This window comes from Anneissia japonica, unplaced genomic scaffold (genome assembly GCF_011630105.1).
Source record: "Anneissia japonica isolate Jap-2015-1 unplaced genomic scaffold, ASM1163010v1 scaffold288010_len917306_cov203, whole genome shotgun sequence".
Taxonomy (NCBI): domain Eukaryota; kingdom Metazoa; phylum Echinodermata; class Crinoidea; order Comatulida; family Comatulidae; genus Anneissia; species Anneissia japonica.
The window spans coordinates 858,719-871,073 of NW_022715767.1; the positions used below are offsets into that span (position 1 = coordinate 858,719).

Sequence of the window (12,355 nt, forward strand, 5' to 3'; positions counted from 1 at the left end):
ACCTACTTGTGTGGGAACGTTTCTCACTGAATTCACTGTTACTAGGCAATTTGCAGTAATGCAAACTGGTGGTATATGCCTATTTGAAACAGTTTATTTCCGTTCATGACAAAGTAAGAATATTGATACGAAACAAAGTGAATTGATTTTATTTCAGACAAGGCCATACTTTAAACTGGCATCAGGCACTCCATCGAACGTCCTATTGTTAGCATCTCAACTGACCCACTTCTGTCAGAGCGGCGCTCAAAGCGAATTTCTGTAGACCAAGGAGGAAAGTTGTTTCCTCCATGTATTGATCAATACCACGTGATGTTGCGTACTCTGTTGGACTGATCACATGCACACACACGAGGTACGCAATATTAATTGTACAGTGGTTGCATAGGCCTAGTTGCTGTATATAATATATATTGATGCCTACGTTTAATAATAGAGAAAATAGATGTTCTATTTTCTCTATAGTTTTATTGAATGATGTTTGGCGAATACTGGCATCCATTTGTGTTTTCATGTGATATGTGTGCAGGGAGTTGATAAATGTTTTTTCATTCGTCGTCAGCTTCTTAGCTGGTAGGCTGCTATTTCCGACAGAGCAAACGGCACTTAGGCCTACATGCATGTGCTGCCATTATCGTCATTACCACTTAAGTTAACTATTAGGACTATGCAGCCTTTAAACTTTGAACTTGGTTCATTTCAAAGTAAAACTTGTTCAGTATTTTAAATTGTACAAAAACGGTAGTTCAACCGGGGCCTGGTCTAACGACACAGACGCGTTTGTCGTCCAAAACAATAGAAACAATTGCAAACGCGTTCAACAGCACAAACCCGTTTAGACGCGTCTGGGACATATTCCGACTAGCTTATTAATATTCATGAGGCACGATAATTAGACGATCGCTTTCCCAGACGCGTTTGTAATACATGGTTTTCCCAGACGCGTTTATGTCGTTGGGGATAATTTGTAGATCGCGCCTAATGATGTGCATGTTACGATTGGGTGTTCCAACGAAATAACAACTATGCTCGCAGGGCATGGCTCTAACTCAGGAGGAGATACGACCTGGGTTTATATTGTTACACCATTATTATTGATAGGCTTGGTAACTTCTGTAATCTTTGCAATATGTAGGGGAAAAAAGGAAAACAAAATCGGATAAAAATTGGAAAAGAAAATCCTTTTGGTGAACAGCCAGAAACACATGAACTAAACCAAGTTCATTTGATATTGATGAATGATTACCAATAAACCTAATCAATTCCTTTTTAACATTACCATCAATTTTCCGCTATCTTGTAATGTGCATACTTTTTAAATTGCTTTTGGTTTATAAAGTTCAAATTCTGGATGCTTCCATTTATGTGATATCTTGAGTTTCATCGCAATATATCACTGAGGGAAATGCAGTTAAATTTAATGATAATTTTACAAGTTACTTCAAAAAAGAAGGGAAAGAAATCAAAATACACTTTAATAAGAACACATTTTATAAGAACACTGAGGCTGAAATCTCTTATAAATTAAGAACAAAATAAGAACAAATTGAGGCTGAAGTTCAATGAGGATTTTATTTATTTTTTTTTTTAAATAGAAAACCAACAAATCTATTTGTACCTTATTTGCAGTAGCTGTTCTATGTAATACTCTCTATAATATGGTAAAGTAACAGCCTATACTGACTGAAAAACAATAATTTTCTATGTTTGAAAAGTATGTATAAATAAGAACAAAATAATAACGTTTTGAGCGTGAAATCGGCCCAAATAAGAACACTGAGCCTGGGAAAAATTTTACTGGTTCTTATAAAAAAAAGAGTGTAAAATATGAAGCAGTGGTGCCAAAACAAATTTAAATTTTAAAATAAAAATGTTTTCTTTAATATATCTAGATAGAAAAAAAGCACTTCACAGATTGTACCATAGCACAGTTTTTATAGCAATACAGTCAATATAGTAAGCCTACTAAAAAGTCATCTTAATAAACAAACCAATTGGTCCAATTATCTGACTTACACTTATCTTTCCAGGAGACAATAAGCACAAACTGTTTTAATGGTTCTAAGTAGATATTTGTAGGTGAGATGCTAAACCATAATTAAAGGAAAAGTTTAACAATTTTATATAATTTGATAACTGATTTAGCATACTCAGTTACATAATATCCCATTTTTAAAATTATGAATTTCATGCGTGCTTGTTACACAGACGCCTGACTTATTTGTAAGACGTAGCAGGTATATCGCTTCATCCAGGTTTAGCGACAGGCCATTGTAATCACAGGATGATACATAGACGAGTTCTTTCTATTATTACCGGTAAACTTCTCCTTTAAGGTTTATTCTGAAAAGTGTCAATTATGAAGTAGAGTTTACCTCATTGAAGAGAGAGGTAAAGTAAATAAAGGGGTAAAGGCCAAACATTGAGAAGACAGGCCAATATAAACCATAAATATTGTCTAAACTAGGGATGTAGTTAAAAGGTTAACCATGGAAATTACCATGGTGAGAGAATGGAAAAAAAATAGAAAAACTAATAGGACTGTCCAGTATAATGATGATATATTTGCCTATTACTCAATTTTGTGTGCTCTTTAGATCTGAACTTCAAGGCCTGTTTACAGGCATGTGAGTTCCAGGGTATGTTCACACCCACGGCGTAGGGTTGGCGTAGCTTATACCAGCGTAAGCTAATCCACAGATTAAAATTCCAAAGTATTCACATGAACGGTGTTCGTTACATTAACACTGGTGTTAAACTAGTAATAGAGGCCTATATGGAAAAAGTTCTAAAATAATGTACAGATGCTTAACTATATATAAAAAAAAAAAAAACAATTATAAGATAATTTTCGTAGTAAAACATCTTCAGTGCACCATTAAAACTTTTAAATCTGTGAATTGTTGGAAGTGAACTTTATACTGTATTTTAAATAAACAATTTTGCTTCTGAATATGTAGCTAGCATTGTGAAACAACACATCATACATTGTAAACCAATTAAAATGTAATAGAAAAATAAAATTCATTCCATAATAATTGTGCTTTCTATAAACTGAAATTCCATTTCAATTATAGAAGAGCACAGGAAAGTAACTAATCTATTGCAAAACTAATCGTGACTAATGTGGGGTCTGCAGATAGCATTAATAACGCCACAGAGGTGGCATTGTGGGTGGCTTTGATAACGCCACTGCCTAGTTCACACACAAAGGTGTATGTTACGCCAGGCTTATGCCGCGTGTGTGAACATACATTTATTTACAAAAAAGTTAAGACAATTCCCTCAAGGCAGAATAAACCTGTACTGTACACAGGAAAATTATTTTAATCTCTCTTTTAATACAACAACTGTACTGATAATGTGAACTACTGTAATGTTGTACTTATAGGAACATATGGATTCTTTTATCTTAAAACCCTACCATAACAGCAACAAAGCTGAAAGAAAAATGTGTAAATGTCCAGTGACTGTAAGACTTTTGTATGATGATGAATCTGCTCATCCTTAATTCAAAATTAAATTTTTGCTTTATTATCTTGTGCCTGTTTTTTCATTGACATAATTTGTTTGCAATACAGATGTTATAACAAAATGCATTGAGTAGTGCCAGCCTCCGGAAGAGAATGTTTATTTAGATGTTGTTTTTACTGATTTTTCTAAATACAAAAAAGGGGTGCTTGATAAAAAAAAAATTGGGAAGCGGTTAATAAGATACAGATTTTTGAATATTTAAAAGCTGGGGGGAAAATGGGTGTTTTCAGCATCTATTTCCCCCAGTTTGAATATTATATTTGGCAGTTTTTAAGGCAAGAATCACATTGAAGGGTGGAGAAAATAATAAGGGCATGGGGGGCACTGATTGTAGGCAGTTTCCTTGACAAATTCTCTAAGCGGTAACTGCTAATACTAAAGAAATAACAATTTAAACACGTCTCATGTATTGATCATACAAGTTATGTCCAGTACTCAAAATCCTAATGCCCAGTCTACTTTAATGCAACCCCAACTTTACTTTCTTTATGAACCGACCAACAAAACAATCTAAAACACTACCATGTGCATGTACTCACAGAAGCCTTTTTGACTGAGGTCTAGATGAAGTTTATTTGTGTTGCTACCTGAACTAATAAATTCTGACTCAAGTTTAGTAGCTATACTTTACTGCCTAAATCAACAAGCAAAGAAGCATATTACCTATCATTATACCTCCTTTCTCAAATTTTAACAATTTTCAACATGGACTTAGTATGGCATGTTCAGTCGTATTTCATTCATAACATACTGTCTATATTTGAACACAAATCTATTGTATTTGAAAATACACTATGTACAAAAAATAAATTTTTATATTTTCCTGCTTTCAAATCCAAAAAAGAATTTAAAATTAGTTCTCCAGACTAATTAATAAATTCATAAATAATATCATTCACATAATGTTTGGTAATCGAGAAACTCTCAAATTCAATCAATTCTGGGAGTTTATGTGGACTTAGCCAATTGCTTACATAGCAATCTTTAAAAACCATATTGTGAAATAAACACTGCGAGTGTGCTCTTTCTTTGAGGAGGATTTTGCGCTACTGTATAGATTTTCACATTACAGTATTATTATTACTATTACAGTATTATTATTATCATAGATTTAAATTTTCCGTATTAAAGTTGTTTACCTGTGAAAACCGTATTTGTTTGATCTGTGACTCAGAAGACAGTTTTTTACAATTAGAAAATTCAATGCTTTTTTAAGATTTTATCATAGACAGATACGCCTTAGAAAGGTTGGCGGAATCGGATTTTCCATGATGAAAAAACGAAGTGCACAGTTTGGAAAAATAACATTGGATTTAAAATGATGACATCACAATTAAATTATAAAAAAATATTATTAATAATAATAATTGGAACATTTAACCATACACAAATGGTATTCTAGTTCGTTCCATATGGATGGTGCAGCAACACAGAAGCCTTATTATTGCACTCTGTATTACAATCTTTACACTTGACTAAGAAGAATGATACTGGAATTTTGCTGAAGTTTACTGTATGGTCAATGACAATTGAATCAGTTCCGGAAACATTTTGAACCCCCTCTCTTTCAAATCCTGGATCCGCCCCTGCGTTCCATTGCAGTATAAAAGAAACCAGACCTCTGCCTGGGCTATGGTTTATATTGCTAATTACAGTATATAAATTACAATATTATGTGTACAGGTTCAGATCCAGAAAAAAAAAAATTAGCATAATTAAAACTTTTCCCCTATTTTCGAAAGAAGCTCAATCATGTAAATTTAAAATACATCTTATGCATGAGCGCACTAACCACTGAAAACTCAAAATCCATAGCTGCTAGTGGCTGAAACCGAGTGACTTCATTCATAGAGAGGGTAAAAACGGATCTGAATACAAAATTTTAAAGACAAAATGATCACTGGTTATTTAACCAACCACCGTGAGACTTGCATGTCAAACAAGCTTAATCTATGAGCTACACGTGACCATTCACCCCAAAGTTTAGCGACCTGTCGTTGCAGAGTTTATGTATGAAGCAGGAAGTATACCAAAAAACACTATAATTTAACATTTTTCCTATGCAAAAGCATAAGATGATGTCAAATTTAAAAGAAAAATGATCACTCAAATTTTGCATTAATTGTAAGAATATATAGATGATTATGAAGCTTAAAACATCTAGTTTTATAATCCGATCGCCCCAGATTGTCAAACGAAACCATTCAAATTATATAGTCGATTTTGTAAGAAAAAGGGGTCCTGTTTTGACTCATTTACTGTGTTAAGGTGTGCAGTGCCATTCAGTGAGTAGATGTCTCGAAGTTTTCATTATGGTAAGGGCCATGCGACTCCCCTCTGTGCATGTGTTTACAAAAACATTATCATCCATGGCAGTATAAAAAGACAAAAATTATTTTTTTTAAATGGTTACCACAGATGTTAATTTTGGATACATTTTTGGTTAGGAAACAGATGCTGTTAGCTTTGGGAATACTAAAGCCCAAAATAAACCGAGTAAATCAATTTATAATGAACTGCTAAAAGCTAGGACTGACATAGTTAAGCCAGAGTAGGATGTGGTTTTCCAAGTCAGTGAACATAAATCTACATTGATTCAGTAATTCTAGTATTCTACTGCCATTTTATTTTCAAGTGGTGAAAATTGTTAATACAGTACTGTAGATGATTTGGTAGATCTATATAAAAGTGTTGCCTTGAATAAACTTCATGCTAATGCACATGTACATGTACACATGCAGACATCCCCCCCCCCCCAAAGTGACGCAGTCATCGTTGATAATACAGTAATATAGTCTATAGTCTAACTATGGTCTCAGAGCCTCTAAAGAGCTTGCATTATTCACATAGCATAGTGCTAACATGCTTTTGTTCTAAAATAATCATTTGTTTATCACAATCTTATTTTGTTTATCAATTTACTTATAAAAAGCCACTAATTAACCATTTTTGGTATTTTGGGCTTCTTTTAATTCTAACAAAAATTTGAGATGATTCAGGGAGACCAGGAGATTGCATGTGAATCAGAGGGTTGGAACGTATCATGTAAGGGCACATAGAAAAATTATTGGATTATCACTCTTTTTGTTTTTTAAATTGATAATGGAGGACGGTTTTTTTTTTTTTTTTTTAATTGGAACATTAGATTATTTTGCTTTTGTTTTTATCGATGAGGGAGGGACTGTTTATATTTGGTGTGTAATAGTAAATATTGTAGTATTTATAGTTATCCCATCATGCAAAAATTATTGCCAGGCCAGTAGGCCTATGGGAACCTCCCTGCGACGTCAGGGCAGATATTTGGCCTACTAGTCCTACCTAGGGCCTAGCCTAGGGTAGTAGGGCCTATCCTAGGCCTTCTTAGGCCTAGCTTATTTATATGGATTAGGCACTATTCTCAGCATTTTCAGGTAATTCAAATCGTGAATTCATACTATATCTCATATTGTATCACAAAATCTGAAAATATAAACTCACGTGCTTATTTCGCAATTTAAAATCTCTGCTGTAGAATTTTAGTAAGCGCCACCGATCATAATTAGGATTTTCCGGGAAAAAACTTTAGATGTAGGTGGCAGCAAACATAAATTTTCTCCGCACATTTGACATTTCAGGGAGCTGGAAAAAAGGAGGATCAAACTCGAGTTCAGAATGATAATGATGTGGACAATGTATGATGATGATAATGTTGATGCTATTATGATAATTTTAATGATGATAATAATGATTATGGTGATTATGATTACGATGGTGAAAATATATATTCCAATTTGCCATGTTGATGAATCATTTGGATGTATTTATTGCTATTTTTTTATGGAGCGTACTCGTAAACTAGTCCTGAGACTGTAAAATGGGTATCAATTTAATTTGTTTAATAATGCTGATAAAAACCTTATTTTTTACTTCTGTCAAAAAATTGTTTATCTATTTCAGTAAAAAAGCTCCATTAAAGCGCAACCATGTGAATTACATTTAAAAAAAACCACAAATCAATTTTATTAGTAACGAAGGGTCGACATTTAGATATAGTATTGATATTTTTATTCATTCAATAAAAAAACCAACTGCAATAATCAATGCCACTAATAGTTTTATAAACAAATAACATATAAATACTGTATACAAATATATATTATAACAATAAACATAACAATACATAAAATATACATAATACATATACAAAAAAAAATACATATACAAAAAAAAAAAAAAACAATCATTCCATTACGGAACTTGATATTGATAAAATGAATATCATGTATTTCCTTCAAGAATTCTGTTCAAGAAGGGAATGCAATCGGGAATGCAATTTATCTTCGATTTAAATGTGAACCAGATGTAAATGCCTATATAGACCTATAAATATAAAGGATAGGGCCTAGGTGTTAATCGCAGGGCCTCAGAAGAGTTATCTTTACTTCGAGTATGTCTTTAACTTTAATTAGGAGCTTTTCGAAAACTTTTATTTATATAATTTTCTTGTTATCCTTGTATATTAGTTTAACCAATGTACTTAATAGAGACCTCATTGTGACAATAATAAAACCATGTTTGCTGCCCTCTCTCTCAGTTGTCGTTCATTGGGCTTTATTCTCGAGAAGAATCTCACAAATTATACTTCCACCTCCATAGGACGGAAAATATTCTCATATGCGAGTTCAAAGTATAAACAGATGTAGGCCTATGTCGTCTGTTTTGTTTTTAAAACTGTACAGTAGAGTCCCTCTTGGGACACCCATTAGGGAATATTATTGGCTGCGAAGAGTATGAGATGGAAAACGGTAGGCCAACACTATTTTCACTGGCACGTATTTTGGTCCCGAAAATATCCCATTTTTTAATAGTTTTTTTAGTTTTTATATTATGATTATGTTTTGCATGTATTTCAAGAAAGTGTTAAAGGCCAGGCTCCGGAGGGAAAAAAATGTCTTGATATGTTATAGAACTTATTTTTCTAAGACACGAAAAGCATATTTGACAAAAAAATTCTAAAGCGGTTAATGAGATACAGATTTTTGAATATTTAAAAACTGGGGTAGGGGAAGGTCGTATCCACCCATTTTCACTCAAATAGGCCTATGATTTTTTGTGCCTTTATTAGCTTATACTGTATAAGATGTAATTTTAGATTTTATATAATTTGTTTAGGGTGTTACTTTTTTATGTAGCTTTTTTTATAGATGTAATTTTATTGGGGGAATATTGGCTATTGTCAATGTTTTCCTGAATAAATCATGAGACTTTATAAAAGCTCAGATACTGTCTAATTAAATACCTCCAACCCCCCCCCCCAACCTACGTATTCTTTTGATTAATAGTAAAATTTTGATTCCTAGATGGCGGGAAATGAGCTTTTCGGAATTCTGAGGTGTCTTAATTACTTTTAAGAATTCTTCAAAATTCAAGGTGTTCCCCTCTTGAAAACGGTCAGGTAATTTGTCCCCGTTGTTATTACAATAAATATAGGCCTATGTAAAAAAACATTAACATTTAAAAACAAAAAGGAGTAGTTGCATTCGAATTTTTTCCCCCATGAATCAATAAATTCCAAAAGTAAAGGGGGGTCCGGGAAAATTTTAATTCCTAGAAGGCGGGAAATTAGTTTTCCCGACTTCTGAGGTGTCTTTTAATTGCTTTTAAATTCTTCAAAGTTGAAGGTTTTCCCCTCTTGAAAATTATTATAATGAATCAATGAACACAAAGAGAAAAGGGAGGTTCAGGTTCTTCCCGGGAAAATGTTGATTCTAAATGGTTGAAAATGAGCTTTCCCGACTTTTCCCAACATTGTGTGTCGGTCGTCCCATGTTGCGATGCGTAAAATTGGAAAGATTAGGAAATTTTTGGACAACCCGACCACCCTCCGTCTAGTTCACGCCTTTATAAATTCAAGGCTGGATTATTGTAATAGCCTCCTTATTGGACTACCAAAGTCTCAAATCTGCAAATTGCAGCTCATTCAAAATTCTGCCGCCCGTCTTGTTACTTTGAAAAGCGCCGTGACCATATAACCCCAGTTCTACATCAGCTTCACTGGCTCCCCATCGAAAAGCGGATCATATATAAAGTTCTTCTCTTAACTTACAAATCTCAGAACAATCTTGCTCCAGAGTATGTGACTGAACTTCTTGATCAGTACATCCCTACACGCTCTCTCCGTTCATCCACACTAAATCTTCTTAAAGTCAAGAAAACTAAAACCACTACAACAGTGGCTCCCGAGCCTTTTCTTCCATCGCAGCCACTTCGGGGAATGCCCCCCCCCCCCAGAACACATTAAAAATTCTGATTCAGTTCTCACATTCTAATCGCTGCTAAAAACACATCTCTTCACTGAAAATTTTGAAAGTTGCTTCTAAATTCCTTCTGCCAATTCATTGTTCTTTCTTGTTTTGTTTTGTTTGAATGAAAGGTGAGTTAAACATAAGAAAGGAAAAAGAAAGAAACGATATGGAATCATAAGAAAGGAAAAGGAAAGAAAAGATAAGGAAACATAAGAAAGATAACAGTAAGAATGATAAGGAACATAAGAAAGGAAAGGAAAGCAATGAATTTGGAATCATAAGAAGGTAAATGGAAAGAAAGATAAGAAAGTAAAAGGAAAGGAAAGATAAACTAAGGATGAATAAGGAAAAGGAAAGATAAGGAAACATGAGAAGAGAAAAGAAAGGAAAGATAGACATGGAAACGTTAGAAAGGAAAAGAAAAGAAATGATAAGAAATATAAGAATGAAATTTGAAAGACAGATACAGTACTAATTATAAGAAAGAAAATGAAAGGAAAGTTAAGGAATCTAAGAAAGGAATGTGAAAGATAAGATAAGGAAACATAAGAAAGGACAAGAAAAGTAAAGACCAGGAACATTTGAAGGGAAAGGAAGAAAGACAAGAAGCAAAAGGGAAAGAAAAATAAAAGGATTTGGGATGAATAGGAAAGTAACAGGCCTTGAAATGATTCCAATTACCAAGGCATTGTAATAATAACATTTATTGATAATCATCAGACCAATCATTTGAACTTAATTAATTTTTATTCTTTTCTGTTGTTGTTAAGCGCCTTGACGTTGTGTCAACGTGAGGCGCTATATAAATCCAGAATTATTATTATTATTCTGAAGTATCTTTTAGCGACTTTAATTTAAATTCTTCAAAATTAAAGGTTTTCCCCTCTTGAAAACGGTCAGGTAAATTTTTCCCATTGTTATTACAGGCCTTAAGTGTGTATACAAACATAAACAAAATTGAATATAGTTACATAGGATTTTTTCCCCATGAATCGATAAATACCCAAAAGAAAGGGGTGTCCGGGATTCTCCCCTGGAAAATTTTGATTCCTAGAAGGCGAGAAATGAGCTTTTCCGACTTAGGTGTCTTTTTAATGACTTTCAAGTTCTTCAAAATTCAAGGTTTTCCCCCTCTTGGAAATGATTCAATGAATCAATGAACCCCAAAGAAAAAGGGGGTCTGGGTTCCCCTGTGGCAGGGAAAATTTCGATTTCTAGATGGCGGGTAAGAAACTTTCTTGACTTCTGAAATGTCTTTTAAATAACTTTTTAAGTTCTTCAAAATTCAAGGTTTTCCCCTTTTGAAAACGGTCAGGTGAATTTTTCTCATTTTTTATTTTATGTGTGTATACCTGTGTATACGTACATAAACAAATGAGTAGTTGCATGCGAATTCTTTTGTCCATGAATCGATAAATCCGACATTTGAAGTGTGTTTTAATGACTTTTATGTCCTTCAAAATTTTAAATTTTCTTATTGTAATAAAAAAAAAAACAAAAAAAAAAACCAAAAAAAACAGCTCACGGGTCCTGAAAAGGTAGGTCTAGTATTCAGGACCAATCCCCCTCCCCCAGATCCACCACTGTGAATTGCGAGAAAATGTAACTTGGTCAAGGACTACCTACATAAACATTCTCTTTCCCATCTTTCTCCTCCTTCTTCTCTCTTTCTTTTCCTGCATTTCTTTCCGATCATACAAAAAAAGTTGGGGGAGGGGGTGGTGGCGTTCCCCTCCGGTTCCGCCGGCCATGGACCGCATAGTATTTCATAGAAAGTAAAGTGAGAGAACAACGGTTTGTTATTTTACTTCAGGAGGACTTAACTTATAGTCGATGAATCTTATCAAAACTATCTACATTGATATTCTAAACAAAAAGTGCGTTGTGTCCTGATAAACACGGAAGTTGCTGATAAACAACGTAAGAATAGCTGACGTCATTAACCTTACAACGCCCAGTTATTAACCCGGATACATTTCTAGTCATTAACCCGGATACATCTAGTCATTAACCCGAATCAATTATTCAGTGGGAGGAAATGTGTGCTAGACAGAAATGTTACTAGTCTACTCACACGAACCTAGAAAGGTAATGGATATTAATTTGACTAAAGAATAAATAATAATAATAATCGCTCGATAAATCCAATGGATTTTATGTAGGCCTACATTCGTTTTATTGCCTCTTGAATATGGAGTGATTCGATGACTGATCAGTGGTTTTATAAGTCTAATGAACGTCATAGGCTACCGTATCAGCAAACGTAGTCATAAGAAAATATGAAATTATTAATACGATATTCCTTCTAATTTCTCCATGATTATGAACGCGTTATTAAATTGGCGAGGAAAGTGGGGTTTTGTTTCGTTCCAATTTTCAATTAAAGTGAAGAATACACTTTAAAAATTAGGCCTACATGATATGCATGATAGAACCTGTCTCTTATACACATCTCGGGAAATTAGTTTTCCCGACTTCTGAGGTGTCTTTTAATTACTTTAAATTCTTCAAAATTCAAGGTTTTCCCCTCTTGAAAA

General features: G+C 33.7%; 1 long non-coding RNA gene across 3 annotated transcripts in view; it reads right to left on the bottom strand.

Annotated features, from left to right (window-relative positions):
• The window catches only part of LOC117109349, a 45,617-nt gene extending 38,490 nt beyond the window's left edge, over positions 1 to 7,127 (bottom strand). For all 3 annotated transcript variants that reach the window (XR_004445506.1, XR_004445504.1, XR_004445505.1), the window contains exon 1: positions 7,012 to 7,127. This is a non-coding gene — a long non-coding RNA (uncharacterized LOC117109349). The remainder of the gene's footprint in view (positions 1 to 7,011) is intronic.
• Between the last annotated feature and the right edge of the window lie 5,228 nt (positions 7,128 to 12,355).